Consider the following 23,255-nt stretch of genomic DNA (forward strand, 5'->3'; position numbering starts at 1 on the left):
ATATTTAAAATATATAAAACTATAACAAAAGCAGAGGGAATGTGCTAGAGATAAAGTTTAAGGGGGGGAGAAAATGATATGGAGCGGTAGCCAAATAGATGTGGGAGTTAAAGGAAAAGATGATAATTATTCAGAGTAATAGAGTGATTTCTTTCATGTGTTGTCAGTGGGCCTATAAATTCTCTGCACTATTTCAGTAATAGTGTAATAAGATTTTGTAATTTACTTTTTCTCACTTATGGTGTATGTATCCTGAACATTCTTGAGTTTACTGTTGTTAGTTAATAGCGCGCTTACACACTACTCTGTTAAGTGGCTATACTGTACTATATTTAGTTATCTGTTTTCTGTCTCTGACCATTTAGTTTATCTCTAGTTTTCCACCTTCATAAAATTTGCTGTATGTCTTTATATTTTTTCCTCATTTTATATTTTTCTTAACACCGAAGTAAGAAGTGTAGGGATGAGGAAAAAAAGTTATGAATGGTTTTAGAATTCCTAAATTTCCATCTTTATTTCCTCCAGTAATATATAAAAATTCCAGTTACCTGCAATCTCAAAGTTTTTATCTATACTGTACCTTTTTATAATTAATATGACTGGTAGAAAAATATTTTTATATGTAGTGTTTATGTTGGATCATAGACTATCACTAGTATATATGATAATGAATAATCATTATGCATAACTTTATTCCTAAAATTTTTTGCACATGATATTTTGAAATGTTAGACTTTGTGACCTCTTACCTTTATGCCACTTTTTAAAAAATAAAGATTGAGTAGAATTTAGACAAATTCATCACACCAAAATTGAATTAAACATTCCCACCCCAACTCCAGGTAAATCTGATAGGTTAAAAAAACAAAGTCTAATTACTGCTAGTGTAAGCCAGTAAGAAATAGCCTTTGGTACTGACTTTCTTAGGGGCAATCTATGATCTATTCAGTGGTTTTGTCTTAGGCTTTTATGAGATTCAATGATTTGAATACATTAAGTTTTTAACAGGGAAAGCAGCCTTGAGTATGATTTTATGCATATTTACCTATGTCAGATGCGTTCTATGTGATTTATCATTAAAGTAAAAAAACAAAACAAAATAAAACAAAAAAACCAAAACACAACTTTTGGTAAAGCATCTTGAACTCCTTAGAGGAAGAGAACAAAAAATGTGAAATAATAAATATAGATGATTTTGCAAGGCTGTTTTAAAAAGGTAGACTATTTTTATCCTTCTGTCTATAGACAAATGAAATATATAATGATGAAATAACAATAAATGTCATTTCATGGATCTAGTTCCTAAATATCCATTGCAGGCAAGTCTATATATTATGGAAGCTAATATGAACTCCTTTAAACTCTGAAGCTTCACTTAATCATAACTTTAAGAATAGAGTTTAAAGAAAAATTTAAGAATCTTAAAGTGAAAAATATCTTCTGGAGGAGAATTCTGAATTATAACCTTCATATAAAGAATGCTGAATGAATTGTGGCTCATTCAGTTCATATTTCTTTCAATGAACATTGCTAAATATTAACTCCATTTCAGACATGGTGCATATTACTATGCTACAAAGATGAATAACTCATTTATCTGTTCATTCTTTCTAAAATAATTTATTGCATGTGACAGTGTTTTAAAACATATGCTGGTTGTATTTCTAAGCATTAGGACTATTCTTACAATTTTAAGGTTGATGACTTACTGCATAACCTTTAAGAAGAGGTATTTGTGGATTGATTGTAATGAGAATTTCTGAGGAGTTCACTTGGCATCACAGATCTAGCTACCAAAATCAGGGAAGAGTCTGAGTTAAAGTAACATTATCCTAGAAGAGAGACGTATGAGAATGATTTGCAAATAAAGGAGAATGCAGAATTATGCCACAAACACAATAATGGAATACCTCTGCAAATCCTTAGATAAGAAGCCTACTGCTCAGGAGCAAGTAGAGCAGAAAATGGAGGCTAGTTGCTTTCAAAACCAAACATCTGATAAAAATCTTTAAGAAAAAATGTAAAGTAGAAATATACACATTCTGAAACACTGCAAATGCACTTAAAGAGGATCAGAGTGGGCTGACACAAGAAGGTTAATAAGAAAGAATTATAGGCAAATTAAGCATTGATAACTATAAATTTTATAGATTCTTGTATGTTTGGTTTGGTAATTTGGTTTACTTATATTTAAACCAGGATGAAATGTTTCCTTTAAAAGTAAATTCATTGACATTTATTAAAACCTTAATTTGGGTGGGATAAAAATAACTATGAAAATAAAAACTTGGAGTCTGATACATTAATGATTTTAACCAACAAAAAGGAGCAAGATTTCCATATTTAAAACACTGTTTTTCTACTCACAGGAGAGCTACTATTAATCACTTGAGATTCTATGAGTATAGTTAGGTCACTTTATTTACAGGGCAGGCTGTAAATATCCACTTCTTCTAATGGTGACTAGAACAGTATAGTGGTAATCAATAAGCTATAATTTCACCCGAAGAATGAATAGAAAACTCCCTTTAAAAACAACAGAGAAAAGTGGATACAAGAGTAGTGCTGAAGATCTTTACTAGGATTATTGTCTGATGGTAGAAACTCCTGCAGGCTCGGCTTTCTCACTTTATAAATGAAGTTAATTCTATAGATAATGTTTAAAATTCCTAATAGTTCTAAAATTCTGAGGCATGACACATTTCTTTCCATGCAGTGAGTCCTTAAATTCCATACGCTGGTCCTAGCCAAAGGGAAGAACAACTAAAATATAATAAAAAATAAAATATTGCTTACATTTTTATTTTCTTATTTTAATGTTCCATAACCACATGTGGGAAACACATTGAATATATCTTAGGGTTAAACCATCTTGGACCTCTCAGAGTTTTCCCTCAGCCTCTAATATGAGTCAAGCATGAGAGTACCCAAAACATTTATCCTCCTACTACTCCTTAATGATTATGGATGTGTTGCCTGAGGAACTCAACTGAATTGCTTTACTATTCCTGAAATATCTATAAAAATCTCCTGTGTCTTCCCCAAAAATTTAATTGCTAATAAATTAATTAATATATGTATGTATTTTATAAAAGATGCTCTCATTTAATTCAAGGAAGAAAAAAGAAAGTAAAGATAGAAATCAAATCATATCCTTTAGAGCCTTGCTAACTAGACCATAGACACACAGGATCTATAATGGGGAGGAGTTGTGGAAGAATGCTAGCTTGATCCTTATCATAACCTTCTATACAACATCATTCTTATTTTAAAGTAAAATTTATTTTAAAGTAAATTTAAAAAATAAAATTAAAAAGTTTTAAAAGTGAGTCTGATACTAAAAGCTAATAATTATTTCCTTCCCAGTGGGATTAAGGCAAAAAGAAATATTGAGAAGGTACAGATTATTAAATGTAAGTTTCAAAAAAAATTGTTCATATACGTAATTATTGTTTTTTCAAAATTCTTTAATTCTAAGTGTAAAATCAGTGTTGTAAAAATATTGTGTAATGAACCTGAAAAGTGAATTTTAAATCTTTAAACAATCTGATTATTTATCATTATATGGAATAATATATATTCAACAGATATACTCATTGGTCTATGTCAAGAATTATTTCTTTCAAAGGACACTTAGCTATTATTGGAAGGAGGGAATTGATGATGTAAATCAGAAACAGTACAATTTGTTCTCAAGTTGCAATAGTAATAAAGCAATTTTTACATCCTGCATATTTTACTAGATGGCAAAATTTATGCCTTACTTGAAGTTGTATTGTGAAAGGGTCTTTTTGTTTTTGTGCTTTTATAAAACTTTGAATATTTTGCAGTTATAGACAATCATAAACATGAGCAAACACACACACAAAAATCACACTGGGGATGCCTCGGTTCCAGAGAAGTGAATATTCCCAGGTTTCTTGTGTTACACTCTTTTATATACATAAACATACCAATACATGTATAAGTAAATCCATATAAAAAGGACAATTTAAATAAATGGCCCTTTTCCTTTTTGAAGACGTGTGGTATTATCTGATAATCCTGAATGTTACATTTAAGGTAATACAAGCAACAAGATATCTCTTAGGCCAGTATTATGTTTGGTGTCCCCCAGATAGCTGCTAACTTGCATCAAATGCTTGTTTCCTGACCTAGCAGTCCAAGATTTAATACTTGAAACCATAAAGTTGCTAGAAGAAAACATAGGGGAAAACTTCTTGACATTGGTCTTGGAAATGATTTTGTGGATGTGACACCAAAAGCACAGGCAACTAAAGCAAAAGTAAACAAGTGGGACTCTCTCAAACTTTTTTAGCTTTTTAGCTAGTGCACAGCAACCAAGCAGTCCAAAAAATGAAAAGACAACCTATAGAATGGGAAAAATAGTTACAAACCATACCTATAGGAAAAGGTTAGTATCCAAAGTATATAAGGAACTAATACAACTGTAGGAAACCTGAGAAAAATGGGCAAATAACCCGCTTAGTCATTTTCCAAAAAAGGCATAGAGATAGCCAACAGGTATATGAAAAGGTACTCAAAATCACTAATCATCCGGAAAATGCAAATCAAAACCACAAGAAGATATCACCTCATACCTGCTGGGATGGCTATTATTAAAAAGAGAAGAGATAAAAAATGCTAGCAAGAATGTGCAGAAAAGGAAATCCTTGTGCACTGTTGGCTGGAATGTAAACTGGTGCAGCCAATATGGAAAATGGTATGGAGCTTCCTTAAAAAATTAAAAATAAAACTTCCGTATGATGCAGGAGTGCCACTCTGGATATATATCCAAAAGAAATGAAAGCAATTTCTCCAAGAAGCATCTGTACTCCTGTGGTCATTGTGGCATTATTCACAATACCCAAGATGTGAAAACTACATCAGTCCTTCTTCACAGATGAATGGAAAAGAAGATGAGATATATGTACACAATGGACTATTACTCAGCCATTAAAAATAATTGTCATCTGCGACAATATGGATGAACCTGAAGAATGTTATGCTATGTGAAGTAAGTCAAACATAGAAAGTATGATCTCACTTATATGTGGAATCTAAAAAAATCAAACTCATAGAACTAGAGAATAGAATGTTGGTTACCAGGGGTTGGGGGTGGGTGGGAGAAATTGGGAGATGATGGTAAAAGAGTGCAAATTTTGAGTTATAAGATGAAGTTCTGGCGATCTAATGTGCAGCATGGTGACTGTGGTTACTTGAAATTTGCTAAGAGAGTAAATCTTAAGTGTTCTCATCACAAGCATGTGAGGTAAGGGATATGTTAATTAGCTTGATTATGGTAATCATTTCACAATATATACATAAATCATCATGTCATCAAGTTATACAGCATAAATGCGTGCAATTTTTATTTGCCAATTAGACTGCAAATGCAGCAGAAAGAAAAGTGTATAAGGATACTAGAAGAAGTGATTACTAGCTCAAAAATTTGGTAAGATCTTTCATATTTATTGATTTCACAATATGTGGAATGCTATAAAATCAAAATGTAAGGTTCAAACTACCTTAGGTTATTATTATTATATGTTGAAATTTTAGTGATTATTTTGTTTTCAGATTGTAGAAACACATTCACATTTATTTATAGGAGGGACACAATGTTATCTAAGATTTCATTTACCAAATTTTTTCAGTATTTTTTTTAATTCTAGTTAGTTAACATACAGTGTAACATTAGTGATTCAGCACTTCAGAACATCACTCAGTGCTCATCACAAGTGCCCTCCTCAATCCCCATCATCCATTTAACCCATCCCTTCACCCACCTACCTCTGGTAACCATCAGTTTGCTGTCTATAGTTAAAGAGTCTGTTTCTTGGTTTGCCTCTCTTTTTTTTATTTTTTACCTATGCTTGTTTGTTTCTTGAATTCAATATATGAGTAAGGTTTCATTCCCCAATTTAAAATACCTTTGAGCAATGTGAAGACTTAAAGTTGTCTTCCATTTCCATGACATGCCTTTCCTCCCTTAATGTGAAGAGCTGTGCTGGGTACTTGTAACTATTGATGCTACAGATTAAAAGTTCATGGCTATTCCTCCCCAGAGTAAACTGACATCATGATCAAGCATCCGATAGATGGTGCTGGGGGACTTTAGAAGTACATGACTTTTTGAAAGAGATTATGAATCTAAAATTAGGTAATTTCTCTGGATCCATCCTTTGCTTTAAATTTCTTTGCTTGTGAGGTGAGACATTTTCTTAATTTCTTAAGCCAGCTGATTTTGTGTTTGTGTGTGTGAGCTTGTTGCAGCACAAGGCAAACTAAAGGGTTTATACCTTCAACAGTTTTGCTTCTCAGATAAAAAATGATCATTTCTGGAGTAGATAAGTGTTGTGCTCTAGCTCTAAATGACATCTTAGCAATAAGACAAATAAGATCTAAGTAGTCTCTAGGCATTAACTTATATTTTCTTTTAGAGATTCTGGACTTTTTAGGGGAAAGTTAAAATCCAAATCTAGTATGTCTGACTATGGAGCCAAACCTATTAACCTCTATATGATCGACAGCAGATCATGGAACTCATATGACTTTTCCCAGTCGACACAGATTTTTCATCCTTTTTTATCTTTTAATGGGACATTTTATTTCTGTTAATGTATTACTGTGACAAAGCACATATGGCTTCACAAGAAAGATTTTTCTGTTGTTGGGTAGTTTTAGTTCTGAAGAGGGAGGAGAAATTCTCCCTTACACTGAACTCAAATTTAGTTCTTGACTTCTATTTATTCTAGTTCCATAACCATGAGAGACACAGGACAAGTACACCTTTAATTCACACACCCTGACATATTAGAAAACATCTGGCCAAAAAAAAAAAAAAAAAAAGCAAAGCAAACATCCACAGACCCTCCTGAATCTTTTCTTCTCTTACTTTATACCACTAAATGCTGAATTTTTAATGCAGTTGTCTATACCTGTGTGCAAAGAAACTTAGGAAACTGAGAGAAACAATTTCAGAAAATCAACATTCTAGATGAGTGCAAGAAATTATATATTTAGTTTGTCTGAGATAGATATGATCCTTTGAAAAGTGACCTGCTTTGGATTGTAAATTTTATGGTCACCCCTCACCCCCCTTTTTTTTGCTAACCTTTAGAAATAATCTCTTTAATCTGTCTTAATACTGATGTCAATTTTAGATTAAAGGGCACACATGTGACAAATTTTGAAGTTACTGGGAAGCTTTTCAATTTGTGTTAATATAGATAACTAACAGATTATCCACATTTGGAACCTAAAATTTATTATAATTTGGGGAATCTCATTAAAAATAAAATAACACATAGTTATAAAATTAGCTATAAAAATGACAATTTGAAAGGGGCCTTGGTAAGTGAGAGGCACTATAGCTTAAGATGAATTCGGTTCAGGGTTAATCTACCTTTGAACATTAAGTGTTGCTCTCTGAATCAACAAAACTTACAAACCCACCAATAGAAATATGGTATTTGCTTCTGCTTAAGTTTCCTAAAGTGGAATTGCTAACATGGACTGGTAGGCTATAAGATCCATAGGTGATTTTCCCTGAACATGTAACATAAGCAAAAAAATATAGTCCTAAAATGTGTTGGCTGAAATGAAGCCTAATAAATAAGAGAAATATTTATTTTGAATTTTAATAAGCATGTCTAATTTAAATGAAGTGTATAGGGGCGCCTGGGTGGCTCAGTTGGTTGGGCGGCCAACTTCAGCTCAGGTCATGATCTCGCGGTCCGTGAGTTTCAGCCCTGCGTTGGGCTGTGTGCTGACAGCTCGGAGCCTGGAGCCTGTTTCAGATTCTGTGTCTCCCTCTCTCTGACCCTCCCCCGTTCATGCTCTGTCCCTCTCTGTCTCAAAAATAAATAAACGTTAAAAAAATTATTAAAAAAAATAAAATAAATGAAGTGTACATAAAAATGTTCTTAATTGCTAAACATAAATTTAAGTTTAAAAATTTTTTTTTTTCAACGTTTATTTATTTTTGGACAGAGAGAGACAGAGTATGAACGGGGGAGGGGCAGAGAGAGAGAGAGGGAGACACAGAATCGGAAACAGGCTCCAGGCTCTGAGCCACCAGCCCAGAGCCCGATGCGGGGCTCGAACTCCCGGACCGCGAGATTGTGACCTGGCTGAAGTCGGCCGCTTAACCGACTGCGCCACCCAGGCGCCCCCATAAATTTAAGTTTAAATTAACAATTTTGTACACTTCTTTTAGTAATTTATGATAGTAGGAACAACTTTATTTGCTGGCTTTTATTTTTTTTTTTATTTTTTTTTTCAACGTTTATTTATTTTTGGGACAGAGAGACACAGAGCATGAACGGGGGAGGGGCAGAGAGAGACGGAGACACAGAATCGGAAACAGGCTCCAGGCTCTGAGCCATCAGCTCAGAGCCTGACGCGGGGCTCGAACTCACAAACCGCGAGATCGTGACCTGGCTGAAGTCGGACGCTTAACCGACTGCGCCACCCAGGCGCCCCTATTTGCTGGCTTTTAAAAGCAAGATTATAAGATGGGGAGCCTGGGTAGCTCAGTCAGTTGAGTGTCCAACTTTTGATTTCAGCTCAGGTCATGATCTCATAGTTCGTGAGTTCGAGCCCCTGTGGGACTCTTTGCTGACAGCATAGAACCTGCTTGGGATTTTCTCTCTCTCCCTCTCTCTCTGCCCCTTCCCAGCTCACACGTGTGCATGCACTTCTCGCTCTCAAATAAACATTAAAAAAAAAAACTAAAAGCATAATTATAAGAAAAAATCTTTAGTTATTTCTATAGAAAGAAAGAATTAAGGAAGAAAGGGAGGAAAGTGGGAGGGAGGGAGGGCATTTTAATGAATCCGCTTTAAAAATTCTCACACAACTTAACAATATGGATTATTTAAGCTCTTAGGGCCTCAGTTTCATTATATTTGAAGAAGAGAAGCTAAGTACATATTTATTATATGGAATTGAGTATGTGATATAACTTTGTAAACTGGAAAAATCTCTGTGTACAAAAGAAAGGTGTTAATTTTAACCTTCTCTAGAGGTTATACAGATGGGAAGCTCAGAATGGAACATGGAACTCTGAGTGATTTGCAATCATCTGAGTTAACCTGTGGACAACTCAAATCAATATTGGGGCCTCATCAGCTTGGCAGAATAGCTTTAAAGGTGACTTATAGAGGGAATTATCAAAATTCCCTCAACTGGAGCGAGAAATGATAAATGTTCATAATAATGGTCTAAAGGGAGCCCATTCGGTATCCTATTTAGTATAAAACTCACTTTTTTTCTTTGTGCTTTAAACTAATAAGGTTTTAAATACCCCTTTCAGCTCCTCTAATCAAAGCATTCAGGACACATTTTGCCACAGTTGAGGGATCTTTAACAATTCCCTTAGTCACTTACCTTTAAAGGTTACTAGTCAGTTGCATTATAAACTTAAGTTCTTAAAGGTTTCTACAATTCCTATTATTTATCTCTTCAAAGAATCATTTATTTAAAGAAATGAAATCATACAACTTCTTCCTATACTGTGGTTAGTGCTTTTGGTATTTTGAAAGATTTTCTTTGAACAGATGGGATATTTTGCTTAGGGAAAACTTGCATTTGCTAGCTTTTTTTAAAACATATTTTCAAGATTGTCAAAACATTACAAAATCATTAGGAGACTCCCATGTTAGAGTCTTGTCAGACATTTCATTATAAACTTACATTAGGATTCCAGCTATTTTAAATCACCAACAGCTTCAGCCAAGCACAATCTGTTAGTGAAGTTGAAATTTGTTTGGGGAATGTTGTAAATGAATTGCTATAGTTGTAGCTCAAGAGTGTCAAAATGAGTTTGCTGATAGAGCTCTGTGAAATTAGACTGGAACCATAAATCAAGGAGAGGTACTAATTCTCTAAGATTCAGTGGCACATTGGGAATAATGTAGTTTGTGGTCAATTATTTTTTATCATGAGGTATTCCAACGAAGTAAAATAAGAGGCGGCTAAGTATAACCAGATTTGTCATCAAATCTGTAAGTGTATTTTAGCTTTTAATTATTTGTGTGTGTATTATTTTAAGAAAATATATAAATCTTATCTTGGTTAGCAATTGAGGACAGTAAGTTTTTACTGTATGTCAACAAACTATGCTAGAAGAATGAAAATAAGTGCTGTCAAATAAAGATAAATTCAGTATTTTGTAAATCTGCTAGTCTAAGTTATACAACTATTTAAAAAAAAAGAACTTTAAGTTTTAGTGGTTTTATAACAGCAGAAGTTTAATTCCTGTTGTTAAACAAGTTTTTTTTTTGTTTTTTTGTTTTTTTGTTTTTTTTTATTCAGCATAAGTTCCACATCATGTCCTTTTCACTCCAGAACTTACATGGTAAAGAAGCAACTGCTATCTAGGACCCTTTACAGTTTTTTTTTTTTTATTTTTTAAGTTTATCTAGTTAGAGAGAGAGAGAGTGAGAGAGAGAGAGAGAGAGAGAGAATCCCAAGCAGGCTCCATGCTGTCAGTACACAGCCTGATGTGGGGCTCAGACCCATGAACTGTGAGATCATAACCTGAACTGAAATCAAGAGTTGGAGGCATAACCCACTAAGCCACTAAGGCGCCCAAGACCCTTGACATTTTGAAGTAAAGGGAAAATAGCAATGGCAAACTAAATAATAGCTCTTAAAGTTTACATCCCATTGGACAAACAAAGCAAGCCACATGACAAACCTGAAGTCAATGTGTGGGAAGGACAGTCTTCCCTTTGAAAGAGTTGCATAGATTCTGTGTGTGTGTGTGTGTGTGTGTGTGTGTGTGTGTGTGTGTGTGTGTTAGCCAACAAATATTTTGAAGAGATAATGCAAACTACCACAAAACATATGAAGATATAAATTTACTGGGGAAATAATATGCTTTTTATCTCATAAAGAGAGAAAAAATATCTGTATATCAGTTCATAGATTAAAATTAGGGGGAGTTTCTTTTCTCCTACTGGAGTATCTTTTTCATTTATGTTGTTGGGTTGAGTTAGTGTCTCAAGACAGGATCCTAGGATTAATGAAACATTGATATACCCTCATATCTCTGTAATTCCTTTACAATTAAGTAAAAACTTTTCAGACTAATGAATTATTCTGGACTAAAGAAAATCCAACTTTACAGTATTTTTTTTTTAATTTTTTTTTCAACGTTTATTTATTTTTGGGACAGAGAGAGACACAGATGAATGGGGGAGGGGCAGAGAGAGGGAGACACAGAATCGGAAACAGGCTCCAGGCTCTGAGCCATCAGCCCAGAGCCCGACGCGGGGCTCGAACCCACGGACCGCGAGATCGTGACCTGGCTGAAGTCAGACGCTTAACCGACTGCGCCACCCAGGCGCCCCTACAGTATTTTTTATAAAAGACATTTCAATAGTAAGATAAGTATTAGGAAAGCACTTTAGTTTCAAGTTGGCTCTGTGTTCTAATTCTAATCTCAAATTCTTACAAAGGAACATAAAATATATCCACTTAAGACATAACATTTGCACTATAAATATAGAAATGTAAATTAGCAATTTATAAAATCATTTCTGTGTCATAAAAATGATGCATGTTATGAATTATAAATTCAAACTGTGTAGGTATTTAGAATTTATGGAGTCTATCAATCTGTGCTAAAATAAGATAAAAACAATGGTCAGAAATTTCTGATTTGACAGAACTATATTTGAATTAATTTTAAAAAATCTTTAAAAAGTTTATTTTGAGAGAGAGAGCGAGAGCGAGGGTGCAAGCAGGGGAGGGTCAGAGAGAGGAGGAGAGAGGGATAATCCCAAGCAGGCTCCACCCTATCAGCATGGAGCCCGATGCGGGGCTTGAACTCATGAACCGTGAGATCATGACCTGAGCTGAAATCAAGAGTTGGACGCTTAATCAACTGAGCCACACGGGCACCCCTATATATGAATTAATTTTAATCTCTGAGATGTTTAAGATATGTCTTAAATTCTCTTTCACTTTTGTTATTTATAAAATGGAAATAATAAGGATTTTTCAAGGTTACCTTGTAAGATACATGATCAGTAAAAACGTTAGCTCGCTCTTTCATCTTCAGTGTGCCCCATCAAAAAGAGGCATTTCCTTTGGATAATGAGAGTTATCTTGTGGGAAAGTGTATTCCTGTGGAAATCCATATGAAGTCTGTAGAGAATTGTATCCCAAGGATAGTAATTTGCATTCATGAATGAATTCATAGATGGCACCTTTTAAGGAAAATACAAAGTAAGGAGCATATTCTGTACTTTCTTCTATGAGTTACTACTGTTCAACATTAATGTGAAGTGAGGGGCAAGTAGTAATATCTGAGCAGGTATTATCGCTGAACAAATGTGCATCTCTAGTTTTCCTCAAGGAGTTATATATATTATTTCTATGTACTATGTATTTTTCAAAATCACACGTAATATTCAAAATTGCAATTCAGAGTCAAATGTCATTGCATTATCTACAAATCTACCTACTTACATTAGCACCTGACCATACAGTGCACTATATTAAGACCTGGGATTCTAAGACTGTTTACTTTTAATTATACAGATTTAGAAAGATGATATATTGCAACTCTCTCTAGTACATATATTATTCTTACAGTCTACTCTTAACACTTTAAGGAAATTTTAAATTGGACTGTTTAATAAATTATTAGTACTTGCACAATAGTTTGATATTTCCGGATTGAAGCACAATGAGAAATAATACAAATGGCAGAATTTTATGAATTATCAACAGTGGTGAGTCACTGTTTTACAGAAGAAACATAAAAATTATACTCATTTAACTTTTGCAACTATAACAAAGCAGTTATTCATTTTTTGCCCCTCAGAATGGATGCATTGCAGAAAATCTTCAAAACTTCTCAACCCACTTAAGGAATTGAAAAAAAATAATAATTCCAATGAAGCATTGAAATGCATTAATGTTTCTTTCTAAGAGCTAATTTAAAAAGGCCACTTATATTGTTAACTCCCATTAGTGACTAATTTTACATTATTAGTCATTTTGCAGTAAAAGGAGTGAGTGCAAAGACCTAACAATGGTTGTACAATTGGGGATAAAGTTCAAATCTCCTAACTCTCAGTGCAGCTGACTCTAAGGCCTAATAAATGATTTAATTTTATTTGAAGTGTAAGCAGATATCTAGCATAAATGTTAGTGATTTTTATCCCCCACATGCTTTCACTGTTAATTAGATTGTCAAAGGTAAACAAAGTTCACTAATTGCATATTTTCTCTAAATTATGAGAATTGAATATTTTTAAATTGAAAGCTTAAGAAAAATAAATAGCAATACCTTTGCCTTCTTTTGTGCTTCATTAATGTGCGTTGAGTGTATTTGTGTTTTAACAATTGCTGTGGTAATTATTCTGTTTAGTGAACAGTAAATCTTGTGTAAAGAAACAGAAGGATATTAAGCTTTGTCATTGCTCTTGCTCAATATAGGCAACATTCTTCTTGAAAATGACTACATAATATACATAAGGCAATATTTGTTCTTTTGATTTTCGTCAAATTGGCAGAAGCAAATTTAATAAATTTGGTATTTAAATCTGCAATGAAATTCAGAGTTAAGCAATGAAAAATTGAGAAAGTCTTTTCTCTAAGAAACAAGTTAATTGGATCTTACCCTTAATCATCTAATAGCGAAGCATTTGAGACATTCTTGTATATTTCATAAAACATTTTATGAAAGCAAAGGGCAAAATGTGAGATAAAATGGAAAGAATGACAAAATATATGAAAAAGAATATTTAAAATGTGTTTTGACCCTTCATTTTTATGAAATAATAGGTCTTCATGTCTTTTACTTAATTTTATAATTCTGATTTATACCAATATTTGCCCATCTATGGCTTCTAAGGGGCAAAGTCATCTGTTATTAATTTAGAGTTCTCCGGGTATTATTTAATTAGGGTTTGCAATTAATAACAAGCAGGGAAAAAAAAATTCCCCTGGCATTTTACTGATTTTCCTACTACAATGGCAGACATAATTATGTATCCATATTCATTATTTTTTACAAAAAATGTTTATTTTTCACGTGTGTGCAAGCAGAGAGAGAGTGAGACAGAATCCAAAGCAGGCTCTACACTGACAGCAGAGAGCCCAGTGTAGGGCTCAAATGAACGAACCATGAGATATGACCTGAGCCAAAGTCGGAGGCTTAACTGACTGAGCCACCCAGGTGTCCCCACCTTCATTCTTAATTTGCTTCCTTTCTTAAGATTAGAGACTGTGGGATAAAAATGTCATTTAACTTGTTAAAATCAACATGTCATCAGGAGGCTTACATTCTGAATATTAAAAACATAAGTGTGGCTATTTCCTATTAAAAATATCATTTAGTTTGGTCTTATGAGTATATATTAAATAATTCAGACAAAAAATTAAGAACGATATCATATACATTCATTTGAGAATAGTTTAATGCACTTCATTTTCTTTTGACTTATGCTTTAACATTTACGTATCAATGCAAAACTGGATTCTACTTAGAAGTGAACTTGAAAAAATATTTTAAATATGTTATTTAAATTTTTCCAAGTCATGCCAGCCTGTAAGTATTTCAAAGTCTAAGTAATAGTTCTAGCACAAATATTATTGTCTCTCTGCTCGTTTACTGTTATGGGAAATCAGTCCCACATTGATTCATCTATTTAGGTTAATCTCCAGTCAATGGAGATTTTCCATGTATGCAAAAAAAACCCCAAATCTGGAAACAGTAATCACTTTGCCATGGCTATTTTCTCCTCCCCTTTACTGACTGTATTATTGATGAATTCCAATAAAAATCTACGTAAATGCACTTTGCTTCTGTCACTATTTCTGCTGAAAATGGAATCAATGCAGAAGGTGCAGTCTTTTATGATCCCAAATCTCCCTCAGATGCTAGAATGACTCTACAGGACTGAAAGAACTAGAGAGATCACCTCCTCATTTTCTCTTTTTTACACATCTTTGGTTTTGAATCTGAGCATGTCCAATTGCATCCTCAGTGTTTCTACTTCAAAAAATAAGTCCATCAGCCCCTCAGTCTATCTTAGTCAATTGTTCATCTGATGAGCCTCCCTTCTTCTTTTCTCTACTTCTGTCAACACAGAAAATTCCTCCTCTGACCCCTCATCCATTCATCAAATAAAGCCAAGTGTAAGTGGGGTGCCTGGGTGTCTCAGTCAGTTTAGCATCTGACTTCAGCTCAGGTCATGATCTCTCAGTTCATGAGTTCAAGACCTGAGTCAGGCTCTGTGCTGACAGCTCAGAGCCTGGAGCCTGCTTTGGATTCTGTGTCTCCCTCTCTCTCTGTCCCTCTCCTGCTCACACTGTCTCTCTCAAAAAAATAAATAAACATTAAAAAATAAAAAAAGTCAACTACAAATGGCTCATTAAACTCAGATCACCCAAACAGCATAGTTATATAAAATAAAAAGCAAGTGCTCGCTTCAGCAACCCATATACTAAAGTTGAAACAACATAGAGAAGATTAGCATAGTCCCTGCACAAGATGACATGAAAATCTGTAAAGCATTTCATACTAAAATATAAAAAAAAGTTGAAAAATAAAATATTGATTTATTTTTTATTAAAAAAACTCATCTACGGCTTCATGTCTTATCACAACATGACAAGAACTTGGATATTATCACTCCTGAACTTACACCAAGAAAATAAGTTAAATAAGTTGAAATTCAGTGACTTTCTTGGACTCATCAGGAATTTGTGATTCCCATGGCAAATTACCACTCCAAATTCTGGAGAGATTGCCAGATCTAGAGAATTACATCAGAGATACGCTTACCTAGAGCAGAAGCTACTGGAGTCAACAACTGGTAGGACAACTTAAATGGTAACTTTGGTGAATTGCTGAAGGCTGAGGGTTGATTAGCATGAGATGGGGAGACTGCTGGCAGCTACAGTATTAGATGGGCCTCCATAATTTTGTGGGTTTCACCCTCAGGAACCCACTAAATTTTAATAGTGAAGAGACAAGAAAGATCTCATATTCCTGGCATGGCAGAGAAATGTAACCATTTTGAAATACATCTAGATAATTCTACCAAACAAAGGCCTACCCTGCTGGGAAAAAGACTTAGAGCCTTATCCCACCTGGAGGGAGGACAGTTTTACAACTGCAGGTTTACTTAGCCAAACTGTTTCAAATAAGGCAAGAGGAAGCGGAAAGCTAGGAAACATTTGGAAGATCAAGCCAGGAACAAAGTTCTACTAAAACACTGAGATTTAATAATAAGATTACAAATTGCTACCCATTACCTACAATTTACCATCACATCAACAGGGCTCCAGAATAATAACATTGAATTGTAATTCAATATATCATTGTGGCTAAAAGAGCCACAGGCACAGGCTGTATTTAAGGAGTTTTTAGAAATACCCAAAAATAAGGGAGACAAAAAAAAAAAAAAAAAAGGAAACTAGAGAAATCTGATACTTAACAGCTATTACTATAGCAAATATTAAACATGGCCCAACTTCTTGCCAGATTAACATGAATCTCACATCAAAATCATTTTGGTTACTCTTTCTTAATTCATATGTCCAGTTTTCAACAATAATTATAAGGCATGTTAAAAAGGTAAGAAAAAATACAGTTTGAGAAGACAAAACAAGTATCAAACCAGACTCAGCTATGACACAGAGATTGGATCACCCGGTAGGAAAATTAAAATCACTATGACTTAATATGGTAGAATTGCTATCAGTAGAAGTAGACAGCAAGCAGGGCAGATGGCTACTATAAGTAGAGAGATGGTAACTCCAAAAAAGAACTAAAATGAAACACAATAAACCAAAAATGCTTTCACACAAATAAAAAAATGTCTTTGATGGGCTTATCAGCAGACTTGAAATGGCCATGGTAAGCATCAATGAGCTTGAAAATATGTCCATACAAACACCCCATCTGAAATGCAACAAGAAAAGAGAATGTAAAGCAGAAGAGTGTATTCAAGAACCATGAAATAATTTCTCAAGATATAGCATACATAATTGTCATATCAAAAGGAGAAGAAAGACAAAATGTTGCTGAAGAAATATTAGAATAATGATGTCAGAGAACATTCCAAAATGAGTGGCAGATTCAAACTATAGATTCAAGAAGCTCAGAGAACACTAAGCAGGATAGATATCCAAAGAAATATACATAGACACACTGCATATTCAAACTGCAGAAAACAATGGATATGAAGAAAATCTTAAACCCGTTTTAAAAAATAGCATTCCTTAAAGAGGAAATGGATAAGAATTGTGATAGACTTTTTATTAGAAACCATACTGCAAGGACAGAATGAAAACTGCAATATTTAAATATAGAATTAAAAGCAAACAACCCCCCCCCAACAACCCACCAACTTAAAATTCTTTTTATACCTAAATTATTTTTAAAGTGAAAGGGAAATAAAGACTTTTTCAGACAACCAGAATCTAAAGGAATTCATCACCACCAGACCTATCCTGCAGAAAATGTTAACAGTTCTTTAGGGAGAAGGAAGAATACATAGGTCAGAAACACAGATCCATATAAGATAAGGAAGATTGTCACAAAAGAGGTAAATGAAGACAAAATTAAAGCTGTTATTTTTCCTATTTTTATTGTAATAGATAACTTTTCAAATAATGGTAAAAATATATTAGGTGACTGTAATGTATAATGAAATTAATGATGGCAGTCTTCTAAGGAGTGGAGGGAGGAATTGAGAATACTCTATTACAAGGTATCTGCATTACTCATGAAATGGTACAGTGTTATTTGAAAGTCGACATTGGTTAGTTGTAAATATATATTGAAAATTCTCGGGCAACTACTAATATATATATATATATATATATATATATATACACACACACACATATACGTATATATACACACACACACACACATTCTCGGACAACCACTAATATATACTATATACTATATACTATATATATATTAGTGGTTGTCCGAGAATGTGTGTGTGTGTGTGTGTGTGTGTGTGTGTGTGTGTGTGTGTGTATATATATATATATATATATATATGTATAGTTGATATTCCAAGATCAGAGGTTAAAATGGAAATCAAATACTGCCAGTCATCTGACTTTGTTCTTTCACAAAGTTATTTTGATTACTCTAGTTCTTTTGCATTTCCATGTGGGTTTTTTAATCAACCTGTTAACAAAATAAAAAACCAAATAAATAAAACTATGATTTGTAATGCATTGAATCTTTAGGTCATTTTAGGAAAATTGATATCTTAACAATATTAATTGTTTAAATTCTCTCAAGAATGTTTCCTAGTTTTAGTGTACAGGTCCTTGGTTATTTTTCTGTCAGAATCATGTCAAGATTGAATATTTGCAATGCTATAATAAGTGGTATTGTTTTGAATTTCAGTTTCTGATTGTTGATAGTATAAAAAAATTATGATTGCTTTTTATATATTGATATTGTGATCTGTAGCCTTGCTAAACTGAATTACAATTCTAGTAGAATGTTTTTGTATAATTTTAGCTGTGGGATTTTTATAGATGCCCTTTTTCAGGTTGGAGTGTTGAGGAAGTTTCCTTCTATTCTTAGATTGCTGACAATTTTTTTTAAGTTTATTTATTTAGTTTTGAAGAGAGAATATGAAGAGAGGAGGGGCAGAGAGAGATGGAGAGAGAATCCCAAGCAGGCTCCGTTTTATCAGCGCAAGAGCCCAAGGCATGGCTCAAACTGACAGTGAGATCATGACCTGAGCCAAAATCAAATAGGGCGCTTAACCAATTGAGCCATCCAGGCACTCCAATAATTTTTTTTAATGTGGTGTTGGATTTTCTCCAGTCCTTGTCTCACATCTATCAGGATGATCATGTGGGTTTGTTCTTTATTCTATTAATAAAATATAAAATAATGATCAGAGCAGAGGCTGGGGTGAGTTAGATGGAGCACTTGGGCACAAACTTTGAGATTACTCTTGGGTCATGAAAGATTTGGTACTTCTTCAAAATCACCATACTTAGCTCTGCACTCAGCTCACTCTAGTCCCAGACCGACACTGATTGATTTTCAAATGTCACATGAACATATCATTGCTGGAGTAATTCCAAATTGGCTGTGAATTTAGTCTTTTTAAAAATATTTTGATGGGGCGCCTGAGTGGCGCAGTCGGTTAAGCGTCCGACTTCAGCCAGGTCACGATCTCGCGGTCCGTGAGTTCGAGCCCCGTGTCAGGCTCTGGGCTGATGGCTCGGAGCCTGGAGCCTGTTTCCGATTCTGTGTCTCCCTCTCTCTCTGCCCCTCCCCGTTCATGCTGTGTCTCTCTCTGTCCCAAAAAATAAATAAACGTTGAAAAAAAAATATTTTGTTGTATTTATGTTGTTAATATTTGGTAGAGATTATGGAGTGTATATTTCTAAGAGACATTGATGTGTGGTTTTATTTTTGTGTAATATCTGAGTCTGATCTGATCAGCCTATGATCACATAGTGAATTGGGAAGTGTTTACTCATGTCTGTTGTGGTAGAGTTTGTGAAGAATTGTTTTGTTTTCTTTAAATGGTTGGTGGTATTAACCAGTATGGCCATTTGAGTCTGGGCTTTCGCTTGTGAGAAGTCTCGTATTCATGAATTATATTTCCTCATTGGTCATAAGTCTATTAATATTTTATAGTTTTTCTTCATGAAGTTTTGGTAAATTTTGTCTTATGAGCATTCCCCCATTTTATATAATTTGTATAATTTGTTGCCATAAAGTTGTTCAGGGGATTTCACTACAGTCCTTTTACTTTCTGTACTATCAATAGTGATGTTCTTCCAGGCTTCACTTTTGTAATTTGTGTCTTCTCTTTTATTTTTTTGGTCACACTAGCTAAAAGTTTTTGAACATTGCTTATATTTTGGTTTTGTTGATTACCTCTGTTGTTCTTTTCTACATTCATGATTTCTACCCTAATTTTTATATTCCCCCTCTACTTGATTGGCTTTGGATTCCCCTTCTTTTCTTAGTTTATTAAGCTGGGACTTATGCAATTAATATCAGACCATTCTTCTTATTTAATATGTGTCTGTATATGTGTATGTTTGAAGATACACATTTCAGGTAAAGACTTTTATAGCTACATTCCATAAATTTGGATATGTTTGTTTTTCTTTTATTTAGCTCAAAAAATTTTCTGATTTCTCCTGTGATTTCTTATTTGTTCAACATGTTTGTTGATCCCAACATTAATGGATTTCCCATATTGATTTGATTTATAAATTCCTTTCATTTTTAGGGGCGCCTGGGTGGCGCAGTCGGTTAAGCGTCCGACTTCAGCCAGGTCACGATCTCGCGGTCCGTGGGTTCGAGCCCCGCGTCAGGCTCTGGGCTGATGGCTCAGAGCCTGGAGCCTGTTTCCGATTCTGTGTCTCCCTCTCTCTCTGCCCCTCCCCCGTTCATGCTCTGTCTCTCTCTGTCCCAAAAATAAATAAACGTTGAAAAAAAAAAATTTTTAAAAAATAAAAAAAAAAATTCCTTTCATTTTTAAAACATCTTAAATGATTTCAGTTCTTTTAAACACATTGCAGGTGAACATATGGTCTATCTTGGATAACGTAGATGCATTGCGAAAAATCCTATGCATTGTGTTATTGTTGGGGAGAAGGTTGCTATGATTTCAGTTAGGTCAGATTAATGGAGCTTGAGTAATAATTTTTTCAGTAGCATAAATTGAGTAAGATGTATTCAGATCTCCAACTATGAATGTTTATCTGTTTCTTGCTTAAATTTTGTTTTTGCTTCATATATTTTGTGGCTTATTGTTAGACATGATAGATTAATACTTGTTTTATCATCTTGATTTGTTGACATGTGCCAGGTGATTATAAAGTGTCCTTGTTTTCCTCTAACACTCCTTTTTAAAAAAAAAATTTATTTTGTTTGTTTCCTTCACTTGATAAATTAATTGATATGTCTTCTAATTGAGTCTTTTTAAAAAATGTTTGTTTATTTATTTATTGAGAGAATGAGTGAAAGTGGAGGAGGGGCAGAAAGAGAGGGAGAGACAGAATCCCAAACAGGTTCCAAGCTGTCAGTGCAGAGTCCGACGTATGACTTGATCTCATGAACCATGAGATCATGACCTGAGCTCATATCAAGAGTCAGAGGCTTAACCAACTAGGCCACCCAGGTGCCCCTAAATGACTAATTCTTAAATATGGTTTCCTTTAGATCTTTGAATATATATAGCTACACTGAAGCCTTTTTCTGCTAAGACCAGCATTGTGGTCCTTTCATGGAAGTTTCTATTGACTGCTTTCTCATGAGTCATGCTTTCTTACTTCTTTGCATATTTTATAATTGTGGGTTGAAAAACACATTTTCAGTATTATATTTTAGCAACTCTGAACATATTCACCATGTCAGAGGTTGTCATTGTTGCTTTTTCTTGTTTAGTGGTTTGCCTGGCCTAATTTTGTGGTATATACCTATACCAAAGTATGCAACCCTGTACTCACACTCAGTCTCTCTCTCTCTCTCTCTCTCTCTCTCTCTCTCTCTCTCTCTTTATGTTTTTTGGTGTTTTTCGTTTGTTTGTTCTGTTTTGTTTTTCTCATTGTATTTTTAAGGCTAGAATCCTAAGAGTTGTACCTGGATTATCATGCTTGGAGGTAACCAAATGGTTGGTCAGCAGTTGGTCTGAAACACCTTCAGTCAATAAGTCTTCCACTTTTTCCTAATGGGCAGGTATATGGCTTAGGGAATGAATTCAAATTGTGGCAAATTAAAACTATGTCCAAGCTTTTACTCTCTGTCAGGCCTTCTCATGTCACCTCTGTTCATGTGTAAGTCCTCACAACGAGCCATAAACGTGTGCATAAGTATGTCTTGATTAGAATAAGGAAAACATTACTTCCTATCAAGATCAATGAATGATCTTGGTAATTCATAACATTTTACTGCTTCTTGTAACCTTCATTTTATGTGATGGTGATTTAACACTAGCATAAATTTTCAGTTACTAAAAACATATATGTTCTCATAACACCATGTGCTGCTTTCTAGCACTTATCAAAGTTGTAAAGTAGTACTTACAAAAGTCTGTTTTTGTTTTGTTTTGCCCACTAGACTGTAAGCTGAATGAGAGCAAGAACCATATCTGTTCTTGCTCTCTATTTTACTTTCAGATGCCTCGCTAAAATCCCCACATCAAATAGTATTTCTAGGCATTCCAGTCCAGATCGTAACTCAGAGCACCCACGAGTCTGTGTGAGGGTCCTCTCTGGCCAATGGTGTCTACTCCACAAAGGTGGAAAACCTAATATGCTACGGAAGGAAAGTTCCCTCCTAGAAATAGCTCTCAATCAACATATGACAGGATTAGTGGGTAGATTTGTAAGCTGCTCTGCTCTTGGTGTTCTGCTTCTGAAAACTGTGTTCTTGGTATTGATAGCAAAATCCACAGCTGGATTCAACTCCAGTTTTCCAGAGAAGGAAGTTGTTAGAACACTGCCTTTCAGTTGGCTACTGTTTTTTCCTTTTATCTCAGTTCTCCCTTTCTGTACTGACATTTTCTGGGATCACATTCCAAAGAGATTACTTGTATTGGAATTGTTGTCTCAAGACTAATTCTGAGGGAATTCAAATTACATCAGACCAATTTTTAGGATGAGCAAACAGAAAAACTTGATAGAATGAAATTTGTCATCATAACCTGTTTCTTGCCCAAGTATTTTAATTTGTGATAAAACCATTAATTATACAAATGAAAATTTTGTGAGCTAGCAAATATTCTTGATTAATTGTGCACTAATAGAGTGTTACATAGTGACTTAGTCATCTTTCTATTAACCAGTCCATCTATCCAGTGACCCATTCATCCAGTGACTCATTCATCCATCCATCCTTCCAGTAATGTTTTCTTTAACAACTAATGTGGGCTAATATATACATTTTCTTAATCGACCACAATGACTTGCTGCTATCTGAAAACCAGTAATTTGCTGATTATATAATAGACAAGCCAGTTTTGTTTCAGGCTACAAATAAAGAATTATTTTATTTTCATTTTAATATAAATTTGTTCTATAAATGTGCATTGTATTTTTCAGCATATTCTATTAGAGTATGACCCTCTTAAGAATTATCGTGGATTGTAAAAAGTATGCTGAAAAACCTAGCTCTTAAAAGCATGTTAAAGGTCTTGTATGAACCCTTAATTATAATTCTTTGTAAGTCAAAAGTGTCTGATTCATCTAATAATTTAAAAGAGGTCAGGGTACCTGGG

At 34.2% G+C, this 23,255-nt stretch overlaps 1 non-coding gene across 1 annotated transcript; it reads left to right on the forward strand.

The window, feature by feature from the left end:
• The first annotated feature begins 15,446 nt into the window (after positions 1-15,446).
• Positions 15,447-15,552, forward strand: LOC112861816 (U6 spliceosomal RNA). Its single transcript, XR_003223708.1, has one exon. It is a non-coding gene; the product is annotated as a U6 spliceosomal RNA (small nuclear RNA).
• The last annotated feature ends 7,703 nt before the right edge of the window (positions 15,553-23,255 follow it).

Source organism: Puma concolor, chromosome A1 (assembly GCF_028749965.1).
Source record: "Puma concolor isolate L17-30 chromosome A1, mPumCon1.1.hap2, whole genome shotgun sequence".
NCBI lineage: Eukaryota > Metazoa > Chordata > Mammalia > Carnivora > Felidae > Puma > Puma concolor.